Source organism: Mesoplodon bidens (genome assembly GCF_964165515.1).
Source record: "Mesoplodon bidens genome assembly, chromosome: 2".
NCBI lineage: Eukaryota > Metazoa > Chordata > Mammalia > Artiodactyla > Ziphiidae > Mesoplodon > Mesoplodon bidens.
The window spans coordinates 170,595,687-170,609,327 of record NC_138177.1 but is presented as its reverse complement, the minus strand read 5'-3'; the positions used below and the strand labels follow the sequence as shown (position 1 = coordinate 170,609,327).

At 44.6% G+C, this 13,641-nt stretch overlaps 1 protein-coding gene across 17 annotated transcripts in view; it reads right to left on the bottom strand.

Moving 5' to 3' along the window:
* EIF4G3 (eukaryotic translation initiation factor 4 gamma 3) overlaps positions 1–9,793 on the bottom strand; it is a 374,779-nt gene extending 364,986 nt beyond the window's left edge. For 5 of the 17 annotated variants that reach the window (XM_081224464.1, XM_081224476.1, XM_081224465.1 and 2 more), the window contains exon 1: positions 9,173–9,335. The gene's annotated coding sequence lies outside the window, so the exon portion shown is untranslated. Of the gene's footprint in view, positions 1–9,172; positions 9,349–9,686 lie in introns of those variants that run through there. The other 12 variants (XM_081224471.1, XM_081224473.1, XM_081224468.1 and 9 more) reach the window with 7 other exon arrangements.
* Positions 9,794–13,641: the final 3,848 nt, after the last annotated feature.

Here is a 13,641-nt window from a genome sequence, read left to right as displayed (position 1 = left end):
AGGGACTTGTATCCAGAATATATAAAGAACTCTTACAACTCAATAATAAAAAGACAACCAAGCTGAAAACTGGGCAAAGGATTTGAGCAGACATTTCTCCAAAGACAAATGGCCAATAAGCCCACAAAAAGATGCACAACATCATTAGTCATCAAGGAAAAGCAAATCAAAACCACAATGAGGTACTACTTCACACCCACTAGAACGGCCTATAATCAAAAAGATATATACAGTGCCAAGTGTTGGAACCTTCATCTTTTGCTGGTAGGAATGTAAAATGGTAGTCACTTTGGAAAACAGTTTGGCAGTTAATCAAAATGTTAAACATGGAGTTACCTCATAAAACCCAGCAACTGTACTCTTAGGTATATACTCAAGAGAAATGAAAACATACATCCATACAAAAACATTCATAGCATAATTATTCATAAGAGTAAAAAAGTTTAAACCACCCAAACGTCCATCAACAGATGAATGAAAAAATGTAATACTTGGAATATTCTCCAACAATTAAAAAAAAAAAGGTTCTAAAACACGCTACAGGGCTTCCCTGGTGGCGCAGTGGTTGAGAGTCCACCTGCCGATGCCGGGGACGCGGGTTCGTGCCCCGGTCCGGAAAGATCGCACACGCCGCGGAGCGGCTGGGCCCGTGAGCCATGGCCGCTGGGCCTGCGCGTCCGGAGCCTGTGCTCCGCAACGGGAGAGGCCACAGCAGTGAGAGGCCCGCGTACCGCAAAACACGCTACAACATAGAGGAACCACAAAAAAATTATGCAAAGTGAGAGAAACCACTCATAAAAGACCACATACTGTATATTCCTATACGAAATGTCCAGAATAGGCAAATCTCTATAGGCTGAAAGTAGATTAGTACTTGCCTAGGGCAGAGAGAACTGCGGGGGGTGGGGTGGGGGAACTGGTGAGTCTAATGGGTTTCTTTTGGGAGTGACGAAAATATTCTAAAATTTACTAGGGTGATGGTTGCAGTATTCTGTGAATATACTCAAAACCACTGAACTGTACACTGTAAATGGGTGGCTTGTATGGTATGCAAATTATATCTCAATAAAGCTGTCCAAAAAAAAGAGCAATGGTTTTACACAAGTGAGGTCTATCCTCTTCTCTTATTCATTCAAAGTCCTCTAGCATCCGGATCCATTATCTCAAGCATTCAACCTCAAGACTCCTCCACTCCAAGCATACTGATCAGGAGCCTTACAATCCAGCATACACCGTGCTTATTTCAGGCCCAAATCTTTGTTCATGCCGATCACCCACTCACCACAATCCATTCCTCTCTGCCGAACCAAACCCTGACTACAGCCTTAAACTCTTTTTAATTTTTCAAAAATTCATCTTTCAGTTCAAATTCTGTTTCTTATACGCTATTTTCCAGGGCCTAGAAAGAGTCAGGAGTCACCCTTTCTTTCTTACATTCCTCCATTCTATCTTCAAGGTTCAGTCCTTTCCACTCTCAATGTAAAAATACTGTGTTCTGGCTCAAAACTGGCAGTACTTATTTCTACTGCCACCTAGTTTTCCTCCTTGTTATTCCAAAATTCTGTTTGTTCCCATGCTTCAATCTTATTTCCCTAACTCCACATGAGACCGCATATGGTCTTTTCCTACCTCCTCAATCACTCCATATAATACCAACGTTTGCTGAAAACCAATTAAAGTAATCAAGGCAATATCACACATGTATACAATTCATAACTAGCAAATACCACCCTGGCCACATCTTTTTTAAGTATGATTTAATATATGGATGAAGATGGATTCAAAGGAATAATTTTTTAAATGTACGTAACTGTGGGGGGAAAATCTGTGAAGTTAGATCAAGTTTTAATGTCATAAATAATGCAAAGCATTATAGGCACAACAAGTCAAAAATGTTTGACTTCTTGATAAAGGTGTCAGCCCTTCTCTTTCTAATGTGCAGTGATAACTTCTGAGCTACAAGCCAAAGGTGAAAGAAGACCTTTCCAAAGAAACAAAAATAGTTCATTCCAAATTGATGAAGAATAAAACTATTCAAAAAGTAGTTTCTGCTGGCAGATAGTTAAGTAACAAAATAAGCAAGATACAAAACTGTATGTAATTTAACCTTAAGTTATGTTACCAAAAAAGGGCAGATTTTAAGTCCATTAAAATTAAAGTCTATAGAAAAAAGGACAAGAAATAAACCAAAATGTTAAACAGTGGTTACCTCTATGTACTAAGATTATGACTGATGTTTTACTTTTCCATATTTTAAAAATTTTCTGAATTGATGATGTGTTACTCATAATTATAAAACAAAAATTTTAATAGTAACATTTGACTATAAATGTTTTTTCTCCTTGGCCTTTATACAAATTCTAATTCTCAGTATCTATACTTCAAATGTAACCCAGCCATTTTAGATGGCTATGTAAACTGGGTCAATGCTTATGCCATCTCAAAGGAAATTATGGAACTATTTTCAATTCAATTACACATCAGTGCAAACAATTTAGGGCAGCTTTGAGTGCAAAAAGTGTGTTGTGATGCCATCTCTATTACCCCAAAACTTATCTTAAACTGATTCCTAGACTCTAACTTAATCAACATTTCATTCAACAAATATTTACAGACTTCCTACTACCTGCCAAGCACTGTTATAGGTACTAGCAATTCAATAGTGAACAAAAGTGACAAAAATTTCTGCCTTTATGAAGTTTACATTCTCTACAGATACAATTTAATGTCTCAGGGCTTCCCTGGTGGCGCAGTGGTTGAGAGTCCACCTGCCGATGCAGGGGACACAGGCTCGTGCCCCGGTCCGGGAAGATCCCACATGCCGCGGAGCGGCTGGGCCCGTGAGCCATGGCCGCTGAGCCTGCGCATCTGGAGCCTGTGCTCCGCAAAGGGAGAGGCCACAACAGTGAGAGCCCCACTTACCGCAAGAAAAAAAAAAAAAAAAAAAAATTAATGTCTCAGAAGAGTCAGGAAACAACACACAGGGGTCAAAAAAATACAAAACAACTACTAGTTAATAAAGATCATAAAAACTGACAAATTTCAAATATACTTTAAATAGTTCAAACTATCTCAAATTTCAGTTAAGAGTATAGGAGAGTGAAAAACTTCTTATGGGCAGCAAGTCAAAGAACTAGGACCCAATTGAGAATTCAGAAGTATCTTGGGATCCTGCAATATTTCATCCATGTAAATCTCACCTGCAGTTTACACATTACTTGAAGTCAGGTGCCTACCTAATAATCAGGAAATACTTCATTTCATATTATATTAGCTCGAAGTATTATTCCTAAAGTAAAAATAGATTGTTTCTCATCACAAGAGTTTACTTCAGAACTTACTTTCCCTCATACTTCATAATGAACTAACTGGATCTTCACCCAGAGCAAGGCAGCATCTGACCATGGTGGCAACCTTATTTTACAGCCTCAAGCCATCCCACCACAGACAATATAGTCTTCACTACTAAAGTCACAGAAGTATTTCAGTCTGTTTGGCTAAATCTAACATTAATAAAACAAAAACCAGAAGCTTCTTCCCATATGAGCAAGCTGCCTTCCCTATGATCCACGTCAGAATGCCTCTAGTATCAGTAAGTCACCACAGAAACGTGTCACTGACCATCAGACAAACTAAGAAACCATTAATAGGTCTCTATAAATCCTTCCCGCCTACTTGCAAGAACAAAACAAACCTCAAACCATAATCTTCAGAATTAAAAGCCATTACAATTCAAGAGGATCACTTTGTAAACTATAAACTAGTCTTAACCCTTCATTTTAGAGAAGGGGAAACTGATGCCCAAAGTAGTTATTTGACTAGTCCAAGATAACACATTAAAATGGAAAAGCCAGGGCTTCCCTGGTGGCGCAGTGGTTGAGAGTCTGCCTGCCGATGCAGGGGACACAGGTTCATGCCCCGGTCCGAGAAGATCCCACATGCCGCAGAGCGGGCTAGGCCCGTGAGCCATGGCCACTGAGCCCGCGCGTCCAGAGCCTGTGCTCCGCAACGGGAGAGGCCACAACAGTGAGAGGCCCGCGTACCACACACACACAAAAAATGTTAAAGCCAAACTTGAATCCAGATTTTTTTTTTTACTCCAAATCAGGTGGACTTCTCAATACACCAAGTAAAATCTATATTTTAAGGCCAGCAGGTACTGCTTCCCAGCCAAAGTCTAATATCAGAAGGGCAGGGGGGTGTTATGGGATGAGTGTGAAGGAGACCAAGAAAGAACCAACCACAGAGATCAGATCTGATACGTATCTTCTCATACTCTAATTCCTCATATTATGATGCAGAAGATATTTCGAATCTACAGCAATTGTGTTTTGATTACCATGTTCTCTGGTACCTCCTTCTAGCTTCTCTGCTCCTGCTAAAAACCCGAAACATGCCTGAAATCCATTTAGTACTAAAATTCTATGCAGCAGCAACAGCAAAGGAATTGTGAAAAGTCAGCAGGCAGAAGGTGAAAGCTCTGTAAACTTTGGGTAATTCTTACTCATCCTTCTAATTTAGCTCAGATTTCTTCTAGGAAGCCCTAATTCCTCCTTCCCCCAGGCTAGGCTCTTAGAGCAGAGTTACTGTACTTGCCTCATGGTATTCTGTCCGTTTACCTGTCTGGACCAAGTTCTTTGAGGGCAAAGATTTCAACCCCAGACCTAGCACTGAGTATGGCACACAGTAGGTGCTGGATAAATGAACAATTTTAAACCTTGCCACTTAGATTAAAGCTCCAATACAAATAGCAACCCTATTATGATTCAAAACATGGGTTTCAAACATTTTTTAGCAGACGTTTTGTAAAAATCTTATCAGAAACCCCAATGTGGAAAAGCACCATATCAGTCCTTAGGTAATTTAAATTCTCAGTTTGACAGAAAATACCCATAAGCCTAGGACAGGGAGTAGCAGCAGGATGTGACTGATGTGAGCTGATGTGACTCAGGCATCTAACTTTCTTCCTTCTTTGTCTCCATCTTGCATTGGTCTCCCTCTCTCCCTTGCTAAAAGAGGATGATGAGGACCTGCTCTCTCAAAGCACAGATCCATCTTTGTTGATGGTGGGGCTTAGTAGTAAACAGACTGCTGGCCACTGCGTAAGCTACGGAGTTCTAGTTGCTAGTTATAAAGGTATTTTGCTGGAGGCCTTGCTAACATCTGAACAAGCAGAAACATGCACTGAATCAAATGTGGCAGGCCTATTCTTATGCTTTAAGGCTCAATGAGGTAAAGATATCCTACTTGTCTAGCAGTGTGTGGCTATGAGCTAATTAAAACAACGTGCAGCATCACTGCATTCTCGATTACTCCAAAGAGCTCCTATAGTTTATACAGACTTCCCCTAGCTATCAAATATGGGAGGGTATCCTTCCTTCCATTTCCACATGCAGACTTGGTAAGAAGTAGCACAGCATACTACAAAGGACATTCATAAGCTTTGGAGCCACGGTCTGAACTGCAGTCCACTACTTACTAGAGAGACAACTGTGGGAATGTTACTTAACTTCTCTGAACTTTAGTTTCCTCATCTGTAAAATACAGACGGTATTTTACAGATGAGGAATATATACAGACTCATTACAGTCCTTGTGAGAATTAAATAAAATCATGTATGTATGGCTCCTAGAATAGTAGGCACTCAATAAATGAACACTATTGTTATTATTCAGATTTAGCTTTGGTAGAGGCAAAAAAGAAGAAAGCAAATGTTATTAGCTTCAGCCTATGAAACTGAAAATCAACACAGAACACAAAAAAAGGAAAACTGTAATACTAAAAAAAGGGAATATTTGCTTTTAATATATGTCATATCTAAGACAAAACAGCTGAGGACACAAGTCATTTTTGGGTCACCACAGGCCTTTACCAAATTTAGTTCCTTTAAAGAACCCACTGCTCTGATTTCTTAACCAAACCAACTCCCCCCAAACAGTAACTAGACTCCCCAGAAGTGTCAGCAGCCCTGAGAGAAATTACACCCTGAAGTCTTTCCATATAAATAGAACACTGTGTATTCGTAACAGACTGAAAAATTGTTCTGTTTAAGTCAGAACTACTTGGGGACCTGAATTCAAACTCATTTATCTTTAATTATCTCAAGGGTGAGCAATTTCCATCTAAAGAATTAGGCTTTTAATGGGGACCCAAGAACTCCCTGAAAATGTAAGCAAGATTTTCTATGCATGTACAATTTTCTGTGGAGAGGATCTACAAGCTTTCATCAAAATGTCAAAGTTGTTTGTTACCCAGAAAAGGTTAAGAATCACTACTGAGATTCTCAGTAGAGCCTCTTGGAACCTCATACTGGGAAGCTGAGGTGAGCAAATCTCAAGGCAAGTATCCTAAAGTGCCAATTTCATAAACGATTCATACTGGATTATGTTATAAAACTCTAAGCATATTTCTCCCTTGCCATTAGCACTTTTTATATCAGGGTTTATCTTCTTCTTTCATCTCCACCATTCCTGCCCACCCTCTGCCATGCCCCATCCCTTGCCTCTCAGCAGTCAAAGGCATCTTTCCATGAAATGGCCTTATGAGCCTGCCATGCCATACCAATGCTTACTTAAGCAGGTTCCGTTTAAATTCAAATTCACTATCATTTCTGATTTGTCACTTGAACCCTAAGTACAAATGAAGGACATCTTGTTACATGAATCTCTAATATTTTTACAAATTTAAAATACTATCTGAACTTATTAATTCAATTCAAACACAACTGCACCCGTATATTTTGAGGAACTGTCGAGTTAATCAAGCCATAGAAAGAGCAACTCCAAATTTGCACTCCAGTCTCAATGCTTCAATGTGTATCAACTTATATACAATAACCACTTTCATCAAACAAATACAAATTCCCACACTCAGTCACACTTAGTGTACAAAAGCAGAATTGCTCTGTTTCAATCCATTTTTAACCAATTCTCCATTACCACAGCTAACATTTCACCATTGGTATGTTCTAATGAAATCTGTAATCTACACTTCATTTACTATACAAGCTTTCAGATTTTAGCAATTTGTAACCTTTCAATGTGTAAAGCAAAGAGAAGATAATAGAATTGTGAAATACATCAAGAAGAAAATTTAATCTTACTTCGATGACATGAGACAAAGTAAAAACTTAAAGCCACATAAAACCAAGTATCCTATATTACTACGTATATGTATAAAAGTTATTTCCACTAGAAACTACATCTTAAATCCCCTTTAACAACTGTTGCAGTAGTAGTAACTACTTTTATGTTGCAACCAACTCACAGCTTTTATAAGTCTTTCCTTTGTGAAATGCGCTGAGAAAACGTACACTTGAAACACTCAAGTCACAGCTCTTTGTGTCCAAATAACACCACCAAATTCACCAAGCACTGTCATATTCAGTACTCAGGTCCTTATTTATCACTCTGTAGTCAAGACACGTTAACTATGGACCTCCTTTCATTTAATTTCCAAAACAGCTCCAAGATGCAGGTAAGGAATAATTTACTTGGTGGCGCAGTATAGAAACTTAAAGCCCTAACCAAATATGGGCAATCAAGACCAAAAAAAAAAAACAAAAACAAACTGAAATTAAAAAGGAATTTAAACTCACAAAGCATTAAGATATGTTTAAGAGATCCAGCACTGAATTCCACCTTGAAGTAGGCATGTCAGCCAAACTTCTTCCCCCAGAGTAAAGCAACTAGGGATACTGATCAAAACTAACCAGGTTTTCGAGGAGCAACAAACACTCAGGTATCGCTAACCATTCTCATTGGTGAACAATTCTTAATTGAACAGAATCTTGCAGTTCAACCTTATGAAATCAGTACACACATGACACTGGAATGGAATTTATCTTACTCTGCGCCACCACTGCTTGGATTGAAAAAATGTGGACTAACAATATTCAAAGAACAGAGAAAATGACACTTGACAGAAACCAAAACGATGACCTGGAATGACTCTAGAAGAGAGATACCTTCCCCTTCTCAAAGCAATGGACACAGACAAGAATCAAACTACAGACTGTGAAATAATCTGTGGACCTCACAGCAGTTAGCTTCTCACTTGCTCAAATACCCTACTCTCTCTAAAAGTCAAACACACGATGACACAAATACAAAAACACATCTAACATCCAATGATTATTTATTGATTTACACAAATACAACGGATTGGGGGAGGGATGCATGATGAAATGTTATTCTAAGGTAGCTAATAATACCTTTCTAAGTCTCCGTGGAATTCATGAACTCAATGTTTTACCTTCACCGCCTGGTTTTTAACTAAAATACCTCGTCACCAAGTCTTTTTAATCAAAGCTGTCCAAAAATTCTACAATCAAGCAAATAACATGAAATTAGACACATTCAATACTAGACTTTCCTCCAGGGGCCCTGGTACCCTCTAGACATCAGGCCTATGAAGAGTAAATGAAAGCCCTTTAAAAAGATTCAGCATAACACAAGCCTTCCAAGAAGTGAGACTTTTGGGGGTGATGGGTAATGTCTGTTAATTTCCTCTTCCTTTAAAAAGGTCAAACGCAGGGAAGCGTCCGGTTTAACATTTCCTCCCTAGATCGCGTTCCACCACAAACCACAACTCCCCCAATCGCTAAAAAACACTAGCAAGAGGGAGTGCTTTCTGCAAAATATCACCGTAGATTTAAAATCCAACTTACCTCACGAACGAGCTGAGTTTAGTTTCATACAGGAAATTTACCAATAAAGTTTATTATGTATTAATAATAATAATTAGAGAAGCCCACCATGCCCCGCTGCAGGGAGATGAGGAGGGTGTAGTCCTCACAACAATCAGAGAAAAGCCTTCCCTGCAGGGCTGGTCACAGGCACCAGCAAATTCGGCCTAATAAAGGGGGGCGGGGGTAGGGTTTAGGGGAGGAGAGGCTGGGGGGGAAGGGTCCCCCAGCTCCAAAAGGGAAGGGCTGCAGAAGCAAGGCCGATGGAGCTAGTTTTCGCAGTAGTGCAGAGGGTCCCGGGGTGCCCCGTAGTGCTGCTGCCGGGGCACCCCAAAAGCTCCGGCCAAGCCGGGTGCGTGGGCTGGAGGAGCAGCCCCTTCCCTGGCTGGGCAGTGGCTGCCGGCAGGAGAGTCCCCGGAGGGGCCCCAGTACCCCTGGTCTGCAGCGAAGAGAGCCAAAGGGCCGGCAGGAAGGTGAAAAGGATACTGTTGGGGCGCCTGGGTCTGGAGGGCCCTGATGTTCGGGTGAGGAGGGGCCGCTGCCGCCGCCGCCGCCGCCGGGTGAGGAGGCGGTACCGCTGCTGCCGCCGCCGCCGCCGCCGCCGCCGCTGCCGCTCCGGTGCCGGGTCCGGTTCCTGCTGCAGCCGCTGAGCCTGATTTCAGAGCCGGTTTCTGCGGTAAACTCATGGCAAAGCGAAGCCACCAACCCCCCCAGAGCGGGACCGGGCGCGCCGGGGTGCAGGGGCCGGGGGCAGCGGGGGGGCGGGATGGGGGCAGACCCGGGGAGGCGGCGGGAGCGGGGGGCCGGGGGGAGGCTGGGAGGAGGAGGAGGAGGGAGCCGGGGCCGGTCACACACGCCCGCCGCCGCCGCCGCCGCCGCCGCCGCCGCCGGCAGCAGCAGCCGCCCCGCGGGCCAGCACCACCGGCTGCCGGTCTCCGTGACAACGCGACCCCAGGGGGGGGGCCGGACCCGGCGGGGGCAGGAGGCGGAGAGACCGGACCTTTCACGGCAATATCCTCATGGGCCGGCAGCAGGGGGTCTTTATCCCCCTGCCCGGGGGAAGCGGCGCCCTTCTCGGTAGCGGGGCTCAGGCGATGCCGGCGGATTTTCTTCACTCAACGAGCAGAGCATCCAACATGGCGCTGCGGTCGCCTCCAGCAGTCCGGCAGGACGGCCGCTCGGAAAACCTCGGGCCTTTTCGGAGTAGCTCGGGAGGCCGAGGGTGAGAAGCTTCTTCGGCTCTTTCCGGAGACTGCGAGAGGTCGGGGTTCTTCGGAAACACTCGGGGGCGCCTTCGGCCGCCGTTCGGCAGTTCTCCGGGGCTGATTCGCTTCCTCGGGAAAGATCGGCTAGGGGGGCTTCCAGGCACGCTGCGGCTGGGGTGCGGGGCGGAGGGAGAGATCAAAGGCGAGGTCTGGTTTGCGAGAGCCCTCCTCTGCCGCCCAGCCTCGAAGAACAATGGTAACGGCCCTGGAGCCTGCGGTCCGCAGAGCCCTGTCCGTAGGGGCGGGAGGCAGTGAGGCGAGAAACCTCGGTTACGGTGGGAGGAACCGCTTAACCGGAGTGAAACCGCTGGATAGGAGCCCGCCGCGTGGACCTATTAGCATAACAAATAGCACTCGCCGGCCCTTAAACGCAGTTCCCGTCCATTGTGTCTACATTTCGCCCTCGTCCACTCAGAGAGGTGAGCGGGATGAGGAGCTCCATTTCCAGAGCACGCTGAGTCTGAGAGAGGAAAAGTGACCGGCCCAAGGTCATCCAGCCAGGAAAGGACAGAGACAAACCTGGATCTGAAATCCAGGTTCATTCGTCCGAATGAACCTTGCCGCTTCCCAAGTTGCCTGGGAACCTGATCCGACCCTCCTTATCTAATCAGCAGCCTTAACTTGGGGATCTGTGGACGGATTCTTCCAAGGCCTGCCTGGGAGACTGGAGCGCCTTTTGACCAGCAGCCAGTGGCCGGCTCCCCGGTGTCCTATGCCGGAGTAACACTTGGTGATAAGCTCCTTTTCTCCCCAGCAGGACCAGCCAACACCCCCCCTACCCCCTGCCCACACATTCCACCCCCAATTGGGGTCTTGTCCAAGCACAGGAACATTGAGGGGAAAGGAACTGCAGAGATCAGGGAGCAAGCCAGGTAATAACTGTAACCAGGCACTGAGCAGTTCATTATCTCACACAGTCCTGTGAAAGAGGTGGTAATCATTTCACAAATGTAGAGACTGAGGCACAGTGAGGCTCAATACCATCACACAACAGAAGAAGCTGAGAAAATTGAGGCTCCAAACGGACAAGAGACTTTGCCAAGGTCACATGGAGAGTATAGTTGGCAGAGACAAAATTAGAGCTGGGTTCTGCCTCCTGCCATACTGCCTCACACTACCTTCCTTTTTTTTTTTTTTTTTTCAATTCACATAAAGCTTTACACATAGTGGTTGCTTAATTCTTGACAGTCCCTGGGACCTCCAAAAGCTCCCTCCGGGAAAAAGCATCTGGAAGAAGGTGATACCACAACTGCATCTTTCTGGAGAGGGTTTCACAGCTTCTAGTGTAGAAAAGGAAGCATCATCCCCCATCTCCAGACAGGAAGGCAGGAGCTACTTCATACTCTGGAATCCTAAACCATTTGGATTTGTAACACCTGTTTACCTGGGATTGGATTTTTCTGCTCTTCTCTAGACGTGACTGGCTCCAGGAAAAATTCCCAAGTGGTCCTGCAGTTCCCCAGATTCTCCTTCTATGTTCCAGATCTCAGACTTCCCTTATCCCAATGGAAACCTGTTCCCAGGAAAGAATTTGGCTTCCCATTTATACTAGGGTGATAACAGACTGATAATTGCTTAATTGTTATTCTTTTCTGAGCTAGTTTCATTTCCTAACTTAATAGCTACAAGCATCGGGTGATTACTGTGTGTCTGGTCTTTGCTAAGCACTTTACCAGCATTATCTGTCTTGAAACAGATAGACCTGGGGCAAAATAATGTCAAAGTCCCTGATAAGATTCTGGCTCCAGGCAATCAACGCGAAAGGCTTATAGGGAGCAAAGTCAGAAAGGTGGAGCACTCTCCTTTCATCCAAAGCAAAGCCCTGCTCAACACCTCCCGTCTGGCACGGAGAAGCTAATATTTATTGAACACCTCCTGGGTGCCAGGCTACAGCTCTGCTAAACGTTCTGCTTAGATTCACTCTTATTCACCTCAACAACTCTGCAAGGTATTATTATATCCCATTCACAAATAAACTGAGGCTTAAAGATAGGAAGAAGCAACTTGTATAACTTTCGAGTGGAAATGCTGGCATTCAAACCCAGGCACCTGACTCCAGTTCTGATTTGCCACCATTGCCTTCCACAGACCAACCTCCCCACGCTGGCCAGAGGCGCTGTCAACAAGCGAAGCTGATTTTGTGAACTTGCCTGCCGAGAGCCCTCCATGGCTCCTCCATTGCCTTCAGAATCCAGTCTAAATTCAAGGCCCTTCAGGATCTGGACTCTGCTTCCATCCTGCCACTCTCCACCTCAGATCCAGAACTGCAGCCACCTTGCTCCACTGCAGACAAAGCCATTCTCTTCCTCGCCCGGGTGTCTGTATGTGGACTACGACCCCAAACCATCCTCTCCCTTCTCAGCCCGTTGGCTTATGCCTGCTCCTGCCTCAAGGCTTGGCCTAGGCCTCGCCTCCTCTAGGCACCCTTTCCTCACTCCCCAGGCTGAGCTAGGCTCCCCTTCTCTAGGCTCCCAAGTAGATGCTTAAAACTCAGTGTTGAGCAATAAAGAGTACAGCTGTTGGAATCAGATTACCTGAATTTGATTCTCAGCCCTGCCATTGATTAATTGTATGACCTTGGAGAAATCACATAACCTCTCAAGCCTCAGTTTTCTCATCTGTAAAATGGAGACTCCACCTCTTATCATGAGAAATAGGACAACAAAGTCCAGTCCCTTGCTCACTGTCATAGTTGGATACATTTTAGCTACTATTATTCATTTACATAGGAACATTACCTAGTCCGTTTAAAATATCCTTGATATCTAGCACTCAATAAAAAGGATGTGAGCTTGCTAAAGGACAGAATAATTGTGAACTGCCAGAGGATTTTCAGGTTACCCTGGAGAAGCCCTGGGTACTGCAGAGCCTAGGCTGGGCCTCACTGCACAGGGAGTGAAAAGGGTGAGAGCTTCCTGGAGCAGGCAGTGCTGGCTCACAGGAGGAGTCCTGAATTTTTGACCAGCCAGCCACTGTTCCCAGAGCCCACCACGCTACCCCCAACAGAGACCTGCATTCCCTCCCGGAATCAAACTACCTCTCCATCCTCATTCAAAGAGCCAGCAGACAGGCGAAGACTTGGTTTACACATCTCCTCCTGGCTGGGTGATGGAGCTTTGCTTATTTGTTATCATGTGGGGTCACTGTGCTGTCTCTCTGAGTGAAGTGAAGATTGGGCTCAGGGGACCCCTTAATTTCTTAATTGAAAACTTTTGAAAATATTGTCACAAGCTGGAGTTCTCTGGCCCTTTCTTTTTTTTTTTTCTCCTGGAGGGGACTGGCCTTTTAGCACAACGGAAGCCATCTTTAGTAGCCACAGAAGGTTTGTATGTTATTAGGTGCTCCGCTCTGAGACATGCAAACCTCCACCAAGGCCTGATGAGATAGAGCTGTGAATTGAACTTGCTGACCCAAGATCTAGACCCTAGGCAGTTAAGACATAGAGATGGGAGGCCGAGAACATTTAAAAAAGAAGGAGGAGGGGGAGGAGGAAGAAAGACCAAAGAAGGAGCAACTACATGGCACCCATTTGAAATGGACATGGATGGAAGGAGAGAAAGCCCAATGGGAATAGTAAAGAAATATTTTGTCCCATTCCTTATACTGCAGGCCCATTCATAATTGGCCATGAATGTTCTTCAGTAAAGAGCTGTGCCAGCAGGCCCTGCCCAGCGTCACAGGGCCCAGTGG